The sequence below is a fragment of the Bos indicus genome, chromosome 23 (genome assembly GCF_029378745.1).
Source record: "Bos indicus isolate NIAB-ARS_2022 breed Sahiwal x Tharparkar chromosome 23, NIAB-ARS_B.indTharparkar_mat_pri_1.0, whole genome shotgun sequence".
Classification (NCBI taxonomy): domain Eukaryota; kingdom Metazoa; phylum Chordata; class Mammalia; order Artiodactyla; family Bovidae; genus Bos; species Bos indicus.
The window spans coordinates 628,928-644,167 of record NC_091782.1 but is presented as its reverse complement, the minus strand read 5'-3'; the positions used below and the strand labels follow the sequence as shown (position 1 = coordinate 644,167).

Below are 15,240 nucleotides of genomic sequence, written 5' to 3'. Positions count from 1 at the left end.
TGTTTTTTCTTTCCACAGTTAGGAGATGAGATGTCAAACTGAAATTCCATCATGGAAAAGGGAATAACTCTTACCTGTGAACAGCAGTTCTTAGCCTATAAAATACATCTAAGAATTATGATTTGGCGTGCTGTGGTTCATGGGGTCTCAAAGAGTCGGACTCGACTAAGCGACTGAACTGAACTGAACTGAACTGAATCTCATGGACACAGTGAAGGGCCCAAAGAACTGAGATGATGCAGTAAAGTCTAATGGGATCAGAACAAGAAGGAGAATTCAGTTCTCAAGTAGACAGTCCAGTGTTTTCTCAGTAAATTACACACCAAATTTGCCCTACAGATGGTTTACAGGTGACTGGTGCTAGGTATCTGAAGAGATAGAAAGCTTTATGGAGGAAATAAGAAAAAATTGAAACAAACACTGGGACAAAGTGTCAAGGGCATACTCTACAGTTACAGTGACTGCACTATTTTGTTGTAAGTTCAGACCACGATCCTTTGGTGATGAACAGGTATCATTCTTTGTTACTTTGTAAATAAGTCAGGCCCCAGGAAGCTATTACTTGATGAATGGATGGCCTCAGCCGTTCCAAGAATGTGACTGAATTTGTTCTCCTGGGACTCACACAGAATCCACACTTGCAGAAAATACTCTTCATTGTCTTTCTATTCATTTTTTTTTTTTAATCTACTGTTCTGTCCCATCTGCTCATTGTCATCACCATCTCCCTCAGCCCTACACTTTCTGTGCCCATGTACTTCTTTCTCACCTACTTGGCTTTATTAGATGCCTCCTTCACCTCGGACACCACTCCTAAATTGATCATAAACCAAAATTGAATCTCCTTGCTGTCCAAGACTTTTAGGAGTCTTCTCTAACATCACAGTTTGAAAGCATCAATTCTTCAATGCCTACCCTTCTTTATGGCCCAACTCTCATGTCTGTACATAACTACTAGAAAAATCACAGCTATGATTATACAGAACTTTGTCAGCAAAGTAATGTGTCTGCTTTTTAATATGTTTGTCATAACTATTCTTTCCAGGAGCAAATGTCTTTTAATTTCATGGCTGCGGTCACTATCTCAGTGATTTTGGAACCCAATAAAGTAAAGTATGTCACTGTTTCCCCATTTATTTGCCATGAAGTGATGGGACCGAATGCCATGATTTTTTTTTTTTTTTTGAGTGTTGGGTTTTATGCCAGCTTTTTCACTCTCCTCTTTCACTTTCATCAAAAGACTCTTTTGAACATATGTAAATTATTTCTTCACTTTTGGATGTTGCTATAGACTTAAAGATTTTGTCCCTCTCCAAAAGCATAAGTTAAATCCTATTTAATGTGGGAGTATTTGGAGGTGGGCCCTTTGCCCAATGAATAGGTCATAAAACTGTTGTGAAGAAATGTTAGAGAATTCTTTAGACCCTTCTGCCATGTGACAACACAGGGAAAAGATGGCCATCTATGAATGAGGTAGGGGAACTCACCAGATATGAAGTCTGTCTGCAGCTTAATCTTGGATTTCCTAGCCACTAAACTTGTGAAAAATGTTTATTATTTAATCCTTCTACTATGGTGTCATGTAATTGTAGTCCAAATGAATTAAGAGAGATATTAATTAATTTTCATATTTGTGTATTTATTTCAAGCAATGGGATAAATATCTTTATTAACTATCTATGTTTGTTGATCTATAAGCTCCCTGAAGTCAAGAAAACTTATATCATTCTCTGTTTATCACACAATGTAAGATACATAATATCGACTCTGAAAGTGAAAGTGAAAGTCGGTCAGTCATATCCAACTCTTTGCGACCCCATGGACTATACAGTCCATGGAACTCTTCAGGCCAGAATACTGGGGTGGGTGGCCGGTCCCTTCTCCGGGGGATCTTCCCAACCAAGGGATCAAACCCAGGTCTCCCACAATGCAGGCGAATTCTTTATCAGTTGAGCCAACAGGGATATTAATCATTTAGTCATGTCTGACTCTTTGAGACCCCATGAACTTTAGCCCACCAGGCTCCTCAGTCCATGGAATTCTCTACGCAAGAATACTGTAGTGGGTTCACCATTTCCTTCTTCAAAAACCCAAAAAAGATGTCCTTTTCATTATAGGGGACTGGAATGCAAAAGTAGGAAATCTAGAAACACCTGGAGTAACAGGCAAATGTGGCTTTGGGATATGGAATGAAGCAGGGCAAAGACTAATAGAATTTTGCCAAGAAAATGCACTGGTCATAACAAACACCCTCTTCCAACAACACAAGAGAAGGCTCTACACATGGACATCACCAGATGGTCAACATTGAAATCAGATTGATTATATTCTTTGCAGCCAAAGATGGAGAAGCTCTATACAGTTAACAAAAACAAGACCAGGAGCTGACTGTGGCTCAGATCATGAACTCTTTATTGCCAAATTCAGACTTAAATTGAAGAAAATAGGGAAAAACACTAGACCAGTCAGGTATGACCTAATACAAGTCTCTTATGATTATACAGTGCAAGTGTGAAATAGATTTAAGGACCTAGATCTGATAGATAGAGTGCCTGATGAACTATGGAATGAGGTTAGTGACATTGTACAGGAGATAGGGATCAAGACCATCCCCATGGAAAAGAAATGCAAAAAAGCAATATGGCTGTCTGGGGAGGCCTTACAAATAGCTGTGAAAAGAAGAGAAGTGAAAAGCAAAGGAGAAAAGGAAAGATATAAGCATCTGAATGCAGAGTTCCAAAGAATAGCAAGAAGAGATAAGAAAGCCTTGCCCAGCAATCAATGCAAAGAAATAGAGGAAAACAACAGAATGGGAAAGACTAGAGGTCTCTTCAAGAAAATTAGAGATATCAAGGGAACATTTCATGCAAAGATGGGCTCGATAAAGGACAGACCTAACAGAAGCAGAAATTAAGAAGAGGTGGCAAGAATACACAGAAAACTCTACAAAAAAGACCTTCATGACCCAGATAATCACGATGATGCGATCACTGACCTAGAGCCAGACATCCAGGAATGTGAAGTCAAGTGGGCCTTAGAAAGCATCACTACGAACAAAGCTAATGGACGTGATGGAATTTCAGTGGAGCTATTTCAAATCCTGAAAGATGATGCTGTGAAAGTGCTGCACTCAATAGGCCAGCAAATTTGGAAAACTCAGCAGTGGCCACAGGACTGGAAAAGGTCAGTTTTCATTCCAATCCCAAAGAAACACAATGCCAAAGAATGCTCAAACTACCACACAATTGCACTCATCTCACACGCTAGTAAAGTAATGCTCAAAATTCTACAAGCCAGGCTTCAGCAATATGTGAACTGTGAACTTCCTGATGTTCAAGCTAGTTTTAGAAAAGGCAGAGAAACCAGAGATCAAATTGCCAACATCCGCTGGATCATGGAAAAAGCAAGAGAGTTCCAGAAAAACATCTATTTCTGCTTTATTGACTATGCCAAAGCCTTTGACTGTGTGGATCACAATAAACTGTGGAAAATTCTGAAAGAGATGGGAATACCAGACCACCTGATCTGCCTCTTGGGAAATTTGTTTGCAGGTCAGGAAGCAACAGTTAGAACTGGACATGGAACAACAGACTGGTTCCAAATAGGAAAAGGAGTTCGTCAAGGCTGTATATTGTCACCCTGCTTATTTAACTTATATGCAGAGTACATCATGAGAAATACTGGACTGGAAGAAACACAAGCTGGAATCAAGATTGTTGGGAGAAATATCAATAACCTCAGATATGCAGATGACACCACCCTTAAGGCAGAAAGTGAAGAGGAACTCAAAAGCCTCTTGATGAAAGTGAAAGTGAAAAAGTTGGCTTAAAGCTCAACATTCAGAAAACGAAGATCATGGTATCCGGCCCCACCACCTCATGGGAAATAGATGGGGAAACAGTGTCAGACTTTCTTTTTTGGGGCTCCAAAATCACTGAATATGGTGACTGCAGCCATGAAATTAAAAGACACTTACTCCTTGGAAGGAAAGTTATGTCCAACCTAGATAGCATATTCAAAACCAGAGACATTACTTTGCCGACAAAGGTTCATCTAGTCAAGGCTATGGTTTTTCCTGTGGTCATGTATGGATATGAAAGTTGGACTGTGAAGAAAGCTGAGCGCCGAAGAATTGATGCTTTTGAAGTGTGGTGTTGGAGAAGACTCTTGAGAGTCCCTTGGATTGCAAGGAGATCCAACCAGTCCATTCTGAAGGAGATCAACCCTGGGATTACTTTGGAAGGAATGATGCTAAAGCTGAAACTCCAGTACTTTGGCCACCTCATGCGAAGAGTTGACTCATTGGAAAAGACTGTGATGCTGGGAGGGATTGGGGGCGGGAGGAGAAGGGGACGACAGAGGATGAGATGGCTGGATGGCATCACCGACTCAATGGACATCGGTTTGGGTGGACTCCAGGAGTTGGTGATGGACAGGGAGGCCTGGTGTGCTGAGATTCATGGGATCTCAAAGAGTCTGACATGACTGAGCGACTGAACTGAATTGAACTGAACTGTATAGGAGCCATTTTCAGTAGCTCGATAGTAGGATTAAGTCCAAAGCTTCTTGTCAAGAAATCACTGGTTGATAAAAGAAGTTGTCACTGGGGAGCTGATAGACCAAAGTGCCTGTTAAAGTGGGTGACGCTTTGGCACCATGTGTTCTAAGTAATTAAAGCAGCACATTGTCCATGGAGGCCGGAGACTGCACTGGAAGGAGGCAGTGAGCACGGTTTGTCACATACCTCAGAGAATGCACTTTTTCCTTCCCTGCTTCATGAGCCAAAGGCTGGGACTGGAGTCACAAGGCATCTCTAAGTAAGGCTGATCTAAAGAATATGTCATAGTCCTTACCTCAGTGTAGCTCATAGCTCCAAGAAATTACACTCTAAAGAAATACCTGGCATTTTCATGTAGAAGCCTCTACATCAGTGAGTAAGTACATTGGATTAGATTTTAATAAAGGCTTTTTTTTTTTTTTTAAGAACAGTTTTAGGTTCACAGTTTAATTGAAAGGAATGTATAGGTTTTTCATATACCCCTACCCCTACACATATGTAGTATCTCCCATTATCAGCTTCTCCTAGAGTTGATTTGTTCCAAATTTGTTACAGATGATGAACTTACATTGACACATAATAACCCAAAGTCCATAGTTTACCTTAGGGTTCTCTCTTGTTGTTGCATATTTCATGAATTTGGAGAAAAGTATAATGATATGTGTCCATCATTATATCAATAGTATCATACATACAGAGTGTTTTCACTGCTCTGAAAATCCTCTGATTTCATCTATTCATCTATTAATTTCATCTATTCCCACCAATTCATATTAAATTTCTAAATTACGAGATAGAATAAAGGTTATACATATTTTTTGAGCCCATCTCTCAATGTAAGGAATCTGTCATAGTTTAAAGTACTTGAGGAGAGTGCTTGCCATTATATGGTACTGGGTACTAGATTTACTTAGGATTCATAGTCCTGGAAGTTAGTCTATTTATAGAGCTCTTTAACAAATCAATGGGAAAGTAAATATGATAGATCTCTTCATCATTTAAACAACACAATTTATTATTCTACTTGGCTAGGGTTTTGAATCCAGGCCATATTCAGTTGAATAAAGAACTCATATTATGTAATACTCTAATTAAGATCTTTCATTATAATGCCTGTCCTCCTAAATTCTAAAAGGTGTCTTTAACTGATGTAAGCATGCAGCAATATGGAAATAATTTTATAAATATGTTCTTTAGTGATAGAAACATAGTCATAAACCTCTAATCTAATTGTATAGATTACATATTTTAATAATGTTTAATAAACAAGAATAAGTCTTTCTGTCTCAAATAAACTATCTTTCCTTCACAGGACTCTGGATCACATTAGTGTTGAAAAAATTATCTTACAAATGACAAGGAAAAGGAGGTTAAGAATTGACATTTTAAAGCTGGCATTGAAAACTATGGATTCAGGTTGTTTGAGGATTTTAATTTTATCCGTGTTCTTAATTAAGACAACAACCACAGAAGAGAGCACCCTTCTGTTTGATTCTCTGTGAATCATGTGAGAGTTTTCAGCTCTGTTCACAAATATTCTGTTTGTCTTCTTTTTTTTTTGTCACATAACTAGATTGCATCTCCTTCCTCCTTACTGAAATTTATATTAGTTTGTAAATCTGAATACTGGCATATGCTGAAACCTATTAATTGCACTCCTAGGAAACATTTTTATGTTCATAATTACTGTTCATAGTAGTCAGTCAAATATCTATTGACTAGATATTGAATTAATACATTTTGAAATAATCCCACAATGGAGTATGATATACCAGTGGAAATGAATTTACAACTAAATTCAACAACAAAATAAAACATAGTATTGTTGGATGAAAAAAATAAAAGCAATTACAAGAAGTCTGCATAAAGGATGTAAAGTTCTGTAAAATTCAAAGCCAGGGAAAATATATATTGATAAAAGTGTTTTATTTTTAGCACAAAATTAAAATGCCTCTTATCTTTAAGATTAGGTGGGCAGCAGATAGGAAAGTGTTTAAAATGTTTAATTATGGGTAATATTTTAGTTCTTGAGATGGTAGTAAGTTTACTAGAATTCATTTTATTATTTACATAAATGAAAAAAAGCAGTATGGAGTAGGAAATGGCAACCCACTCCAGTATTCCTGCTTGGAAAATTCCATGGATGGAAGAGCCTGGCAGGCTAGAGTCTACAGGAGTTGCAAAGAATTGGACATGTCTGAATCGACACACCCGAACTGGTGTATGTGAACAAAAAAAAACAATAACATAAAAAGAATAAATGAGGTGGATGAAACTGGAGCCTATTATACAGAGTGAAGTAAGCCAGAAGGAAAAACATAAATACAGTATACTAACGCATATATATGGAATTTAGAAAGATGGTAACAATAACCCTGTGTACGAGACAGCAAAAGAGACACTGATGTATAGAACAGTCTTATGGACTCTGTTGCAGAGGGAGAGGATGGGAAGATTTGGGAGAATGGCATTGAAACATGTAAAATATCATGTAAGAAATGAGTTGCCAGTCCAGGTTCGATGCACGATACTGGATGCTTGGGGCTGGTGCACTGGGATGACCCAGAGGGATGGTATGGGGAGGGAGGAGGGAGGAGGGTTCAGGATGGGGAACACATGTATACCTGTGGTGGATTCATTTTGATATTTGTCAAAACTAATACAATTATGTAAAATTTAAAAATAAAATAAAATTTAAAAAAAAGAATAAATGAAACATGGTAAAATTGTTTGGAAATGAATGAATTTTACAGTTGAAAACTTATTATAAAAATGGGTTTCCTCTATTGGTTGGTTCTGCTTACTTATTTGTTGACTTCATTTTTAATCTGACTGTCTCCATTATGGTAAAATTAGGCAGGAGTTCCCAGTCTACATTTTTGGCAATTCTATTAGGAAAAAAAGATAGTGAATTTTCTCAATAATGAATAAAATTATTTTAATAAGATGTTTTCCTTAATAAGTATCTCTTTATTAATTAGCAAAACAAATGGATATGAATTAGAAGAATAAAAAAAGAGAGAAATTTATACTCAGTGCTCACATACATATCACTCATCAGACTACTTGCTACAGATCTGTGGTTTCTAGGTGAAGGAAGGCTCTAGCACACAGAATACAATCTTGTTTCAAGCACCATGATGCCTTCCCTAGATTGTAATTAAACATAGCTTACAAGAGATAGAGAATAAAAACATAGGGGCACCCTAGAGCACTGGGTGGAGCAGAGTAGCTTCTTGGTGATCCCCCCTTTTTTTTTTTTTTTTTAACCAAAGTCAATTTTTTTTTCTTCTTCCTCTCTTCTGTCACCCTCCCTGCCATCCATTTGAATTTTCCTCTTTTCCCCTGGTATCTTTGGTCAGCCTGAGGTACCTAATGCCTTCAAACCCTTTTTCATACTTGGTTCCTAAGTATAAGGAGGGGCAATTTACTCTTCTACTGGCTCAGAGGACAAACCAAAACTTAAACTTATTACAACATTGGGGATGTTTCTGATGAGCAAAGAAAGGGAAACATTAGGGAATACTACTCTCTGTGATGCTAATATCTAACATCATTATGTCTTAAAATATTCCCTTTAGAATGTACTATTTTTTTCAGCATTCCATGAAAAGGCTGTTTTCAAAAAGGGATGGAAAGCCTTGATGCTAATTTAGAGGGTTCTAACAGGTAAGTGACAGACTACTCACATAATTGTAATAAGAGAGGCATCATGCAGAATAATTTAGCAAATTTAAAAGTATATTTCCACATGTCTTTTTCCCCTTAAGAAGTAAGAAGAAACTAATACAGATAGTGACTGTGGCATAAGCTTCTTGGAGAATGCCAACTTCTCCACATCCAAAAGACAGCTTTAAATAGAAAGCTGTATATCACAGATGAAAAGTGTTACTCTCTGCATGTTTCTACAATGATATTTTAAGAATATAACTTATAGTTGACATGCATCTGGATTTATTTTGAAACAGTGGATAACTACACCTGACAGAAGGTTCAGAGGAAACATAATAAAGTGGGGGTTAAGAACTGCATAATGAAGGTGAAGGGTAATATGCCATATATGTGGGAGGGAAATTTCCATCTTTCTCTAATTTAGGCTTTTGAGGGATAAAGAACCTGGGTAGATCCTTTCACATTCCCACAGATAAAGGTACATTTTTCATAGAATTAAATTAATGTCGAGATTTTCTTAAAGATAAAAGTGAAAGATAAACAAATCAGGGAGGGTGGTATAGTTTAAGACAGTCCTAAGGAAACCAAAGTTTTCCTGTGGCTTCTGCAATAAAACACATTGGTCAAGTTGAAGGGCTCCCCTGGTGGCTCAGACCATAAAGAATCTGCCTGCAATGTGGGAGACCTGGGTTCGATCCCTGGTTTGGGAAGATCCCCTTGAAGAGGGGATGGCAACTTACTCCAGTATTCTTGTCTGGAGAATCCCTGTGGATAAAGGATGCTGGCAGGCTACAGCATGCACACACAACCCTGTCAGGTAGAAGGATCAAACATGACACCTTGTCTTTCATTCTCTTTTTCTCATCACCTTTTCTGTGATTTTCTTGCAGCTCATCTATTTTAGCTCCCAGCTCAACATGCTTTCTTTTACTGTTTTGAGATACTTAACCATTCTAAAATTGGCTAAACTTGTTTGAAAATTTAAAGTAATTGCAGTAGTTAGTATAAAGTAATGCTGTTTTATCAGTGCAGTTTTGTCTCTAGATTATTACAACTCATCTTTGTGTCAGATACCTTTGAGAATTTGACTTCTGGTAAAAGTCGACATATGGTCATACAGAGAGACATATAGAAAAATATCCATCGATGTTAGAAGGATAGGAAGAATATCAAGGCTGTCCTTATTTTCTTGAAGGGACAAGGATTCGTGTAAAAAGTGTAGAAAAAGCACAATGATCATCTTCAGTTCAGTTCAGTCTCTGAGTCATGTCCGATTCTTTGCAACACCATGAATCGCAGCACGCCAGGCCTCCCTATCCATCACCAACTCCTGGAGTTCACTCAGACTCACATCCATCGAGTCAGTGATGCCATCCAGCCTGTCATCCCCTTCTCCTGCCCCCAATCCCTCTCAGCATCACAGTCTTTTCAAATGAGCCAACTCTTCCCATGAGGTGGCCAAAATACTGGAGTTTCAGTTTTAGCATCATTCCTTCCAAAGAAATCCCAGGGCTGATCTTCAGAATGGACTGGTTGGATCTCCTTCAGAATGGACTGTTTGGATCTCCTTGCGGTCCAAGGGACTCTCAAGAGTCTTCTCCAACACCACACTTCAAAAGCATCAGTTCTTTGGTGCTCAGCTTTCTTCACAGTCCAACTCTCCATATATGACCACAGGAAAAACGATAGCCTTGACTAGACGGACCTTTGTTGGCAAAGTAATGTCTCTGCTTTTGAATATGCTATCTAGGTTGGACATAACTTTCCTTCCAAGGAGTAAGTGTCTTTTAATTTCATGGCTGCAGTCACCATCTGCAGTGATTTGGAGCCCAAATAAATAAAGTCTGACACTGTTTCCACGGTTTCCCATCTATTTCCCATGAAGTGATGGGACCGGATGCCATGATCTTCATTTTCTGAATGTTGAGCTTTAAGCCAACTTTTTCACTATCCACTTTCACCTTCATCAAGAAGCTTTTTAGTTCCTCTTCACTTTCTGCCATAAGGGTGGTCATCTGCATATCTGAGGTTATTGATATTTCTCCTGGCAATCTTGATTCCAGCTTGTGTTTCTTCCAGTCCAGCATTTCTCATGATGTACTCTGCATATAAGTTAAATAAACAGGGTGACATATACAGCCTTGACGAACTCCTTTTCCTATTTGGCACCAGTCTGTTGTTCCATGTCCAGTTCTAACTGTTGCTTCCTGACCTGCATACAGATTTCTCAAGAGGCAGGTCAGGTGGTCTGGTATTCCCATCTCTTTCAGAATTTTCCACATTTTATTGTGATCCACACAGTCAAAGGCTTTGGCATAGTCAATAAAGCAGAACACATGTTTTTCTGGAACTCTCTTACTTTTTCCATAATCCAGCTGATGTTGGCAATTTGATCTATGATCACCTTGCCGCTGCTAAGTCGCTTCAGTCATGTCCAGCTCTGTGCGATCCCATAGATGGCAGCCCACCAGGCTCCCCCGTCCCTGGGATTCCCAGGCAAAAACACTGGAGTGGGTTGCCATTTCCTCCTCCAATGCATGAAAGTGAAAAGTGAAAGTGAAGTCACTCAGTTGTGTCCGACTCTTAGCGAACCCATGGACTGCAGCCTACCAGGCTCCTCAGTCCATGGGATTTTCCAGGCATGAGTGCTGGAGTGGGGTGCCATTGCCTTCTCTGATGATCACCTTAGGCATTCCAAAGTCCTAAAATGTTACATGGCCAAGTGGTGCTGTTCTGAGTACATGTTCTACTCCAGGTTGTGGAGCTGATTAAATTATTTAAAATTTATCTCATTTTGTTTTTTCACACATATAAATTTGGAGCACATATACCTGTTCACCATACCATACATACTATACAGATGGCCACAGTAAATTAATAATGTGAATGTGCCTTTAATCAGAATAGTACTAAAACAATTAGATAATTATTACAAGTAGTAACTAAGAAGGTTCAGCTTAAAAATACTTATTAAGCATGTACATTTTACAAGGCATTGGGTTTGAATCTGGGGAGAGCAAAATCCTGAAGACTTCAAAGAGTTTCTTTCTATGAATGAAGCTAAAGGAAGCTCGCACAGTTTTGATTTTAAGGATAGTATGTGATAGCATAAGAAAAGCTATAAAAGAAACTTTAAAGAACTGGAAAATTTCCTCAAAGCAATCGCTGATGGGTTTCACAAGAGATTACTTTTTTAAATTAGTGTTTTTTAATTGAATGATGAGTGCTCTACAGAATCGAGCTGTTTTCTGCCAAACCTCTGCCTGAGCCAGCCATAGATACCTTTAGCAGTTGGGCCCTGAGTTTCAGGACAGAGTATCTAGAGATAAAATTACAGGGAAGGAGGGAAGGAGACTACTGAATACACTGTGGATTGAATATTTGATAAAAAGTCATAATTATTTGCAAGTTAATGATTAATCATGTGTATTATGGGCTTCCCTGGTGGCTCAGATGGTAAAGAATCTGCCTGCAAGGCAGGGGACCTGAGTTTGATCATTAGGTTGGACAAATCCTCGAGGGAAGGGTATGGCAACCCACTCCAGTATTCTTGACTGGAAACTTCCATGGACAGAGGCATCAGTCCGTGGACTTGCAAAGAGTCAGACATGACTGAGTGACTAACACATACACACATGTATTTATAATGTTAAAAAGCACATGTATTTATGATTCTGAATTTATCTTACAAGTGTATGTCCTAATGTATAAATAAGGTTGTTCTAGAAATAGACAATTTAAAGAGATTGATAACATGCAAAACAGAAGCCATATACTCAAAAGAGTGGCCACAATCACCGACTGTATTTTCAAGTACAACTACTTCATGATGGATCACTCATTCAAATCCATATGGAAGGGATGAGTTTATCGCACTGACTGAAATGCCAAGGCTTAGTTCCCTGACCATTTAAGATCTTTGCCAACAATTACATGGTCTAAAGAGATTATTTTCTAAAATTCAGAAATATTAAATAACTTTGACACTTTCCCAGCAGGAGTTTTTGATTTGCAGGAAGATAATACATGATTCAACTACTTTAAGGGGAAGAACATTTATTGAGGAGGAGAAAAATAACAGATAAGGATCATTGTCTATTTGGTTTATCAGTTCATGCTTTGGTGGCTCACAGCTTTCAAGATGATGCACTAAAGATATGGGTGGGATGGAGGATGAATGCAGTGGGGTAAGTTTTCCAAAGTATATTTAAATTTCTCATATTCAGTTTATATTTTTACTTGCACATGGTGTTATTTTCAACATCATATTGACAATAAAAATCTAGAGGAAAGATTTGTTCTATGAAGTGAAGTCAGTAATAATATTTCTTTCCACACATGAAAAAATACTAACTCTTCATTGAAGGAAATGATGTTTCAAAGTTGAATAATGATTGATTTTGCAAAGACAGAAAACAATTTTAATATAGGCAGTTACTGACTATCCACTGTTCCTCTTGACTAAAATTATATGTTCCTCTGTCTTCTGAATATTTGTTCTATTACAGTAATGTGGAGATTCCAGGTGCCCAGATAAAACAAATTCTACTGGGGACTACAACCATGATTAGGCCCAAAAAGAACTATCTGCTGACATCTCTTCAAAGGACCTCAGTTCTAAAATGCTTAAGCAAAGCATTTGAAATTTAAATATATAAACTATTGAGTGAATACCCCTAGTAGTTTATGTGTAAACTCTGGAACTTTTCATTTTTTGAAGGGTGTTTTCAGAAATGGGAAAAAAATAAAACTGGTAATGGAAATATTTGTGATATTATCAGCCACCGAAGAACATTCACTTCCCTCCATTGAAGTTCACTTCTCTCCATTAGTGTATGTCAAGTATTAAATATCATAAAGTTGTTTCAAAGTAAGGACAATATATTTAAAGATTATAAGTGTTTTATCTTCCTCTTTTTAAGCTGTCACATATGGAATAGAATGCTCAATGGAGTGGATCATATTATAGACTAATAAAATATCTATCACTGTTATATTTGCTTATCTAAATGTTTATATATACATACACATATATATATATATATATATATATATATATATATATCTCATTGATATATGGAGACATTTTTTAGGGGATGAGACTGGGCTGTTATTTTAACATTTATATTATGAACTTCCAAAGGCAGTAAAATATATCCAAAATGCCAACGGATACAGTAATTAAGTTAATATAATGGAGCTGTATTTCTTAATATTCATTAGGCAAAATTAATGAGAATCATGTAAAATACACAAATGGTTGTATTTGAAGAGTGCTATAGAAAAGTTTCTATATAGAAAATTTCTTCCTTTTCTATTTATCTTTATCTGATACCTGTTTCTCTACATGCATAGCCCCTAGGATGATTGCTGATGCCCTTTTGAAGAATGCCATTATCTCTTTCAATGAGTGCATAGTACAAATTTTTTCATTCCATTTCTTTGGCTGCCTGAAGATCTTCATCCTCATCCTCAAAACTGTTGACTGCTATGTGGCCATCTGTAAGCCCCTGCATGACATGACCATCATGAGTCATCAAGTCTGTGGTGTGTTGGTGGCTGTGGCCTGGGTGGGGTCCTGAGTGCATTCTTCAGCTCAGATTTTTCTGACCCTGAGTTTACCTTTCTGTGGTCCCAATGTGATTGATCACTGTCTATGTGACTTGCAGCCTTTGTTACAACTTGCCTGTACAGAAACCTATGTGACCAACCTACTCTTGGTGTCCAACAGCGGGGCCATTTGTACAGTGAGTTTTGTTATGCTGATGTCCTCCTATTCTATCACCTTTCATTCTCTTAGAAACCACAGTGCTGAGGGGAGGAAAAAAGCCCTCTCCACCTGCATCTCCCACATCATGTGGTCATCTTGTTCTTTGGTCCTTGCATATTTATATACACTTGCCCTGCAACCACCTTCTCCATAGATAAGATGATAGCTGTGTTTTACACACTTGGAACACCTTTGCTTAACCCTCTGATTTATACACTGAGGAATTCAGAAGTGAAAAATGCCATGAGGATGTTATGGAGCAAGAAGTTGGTCTCAGATGACAAAAAATGAATGGAAGTTGCAAAGTTTTCTTCGTAGTTTGGATTGATCTTAAAGAACCTGATAGATAATAATATCCTCTTATTGTGGAGTTAATATAATCCTAACTCAGAGTGTGAAGATTACTTCCTTTAGTAAAATGGGCAATGTGACCACACATGCTAGTTAGTATTGAGTCAAATATTTGTAGAACTGACAGCATCAGGTATGCACAGTCATGTAAGATCATGGTCTTAATCATTCATTGCTGTCTCTGCCTCTCTTGTCTCTCTAACATCGCTGTAGTTTTGATCTACTGTTTTCCTCCCTTGTGTTGACTTCTGGATTTCTTTGTTTAACATTACACTATATATTAAAAAAACAAAAACAAAACATTACACTATATGCTTTATCTACAGCCTGACATACTTTTGTCTCAAAGAGTTTATTTATTAGATACTGTGATCAAATGTCTGATCATGGACCTTCAACTTTGTTCTTCTTACTGACTTCAGAATAAATCACCAGGTTCAAATAATAATAGTTGTTGCTGCTGCTGCTAAGTTGCATCAGTCATGTCTGACTCTGTGCGACCCCATAGACAGTAGCCTACCAGGCTCCCCCATCCCTGGGATTCTCCAGGCAAGAACACCGGAGTGGATTGCCATTTCCTTCTCCAATGCATGAAAGTGAGAAGTGAAAGTGAAGTCACTCGGTCGTGTCTGACTCTTAGTGACCCCATGGACTGCAGCCCACCAGGCTCCTCCGTCCATGGGATTTTCCAGGCAAGAGTACTGGAGTGGGGTGCCATTTCAAATAATAATAGTATATACATATTATAAAGACAAAATATTTAATCTAGGAAACCTCTCTTCTTTTTCTTGGGCTATAGTTCAAATTTTTTTCTGTATATTTGCCTAATTGTTCTAGAAAAGTGACAGAACATTATGAGAAAATTCACTTTTTTGTAGTAGTTTTTTCC

At 37.8% G+C, this 15,240-nt stretch overlaps 1 pseudogene; it reads left to right on the top strand.

Annotated features, from left to right (window-relative positions):
• Positions 1–569: 569 nt before the first annotated feature.
• Positions 570–14,291, top strand: LOC139179044 (olfactory receptor 4C16-like; annotated as a pseudogene).
• The last annotated feature ends 949 nt before the right edge of the window (positions 14,292–15,240 follow it).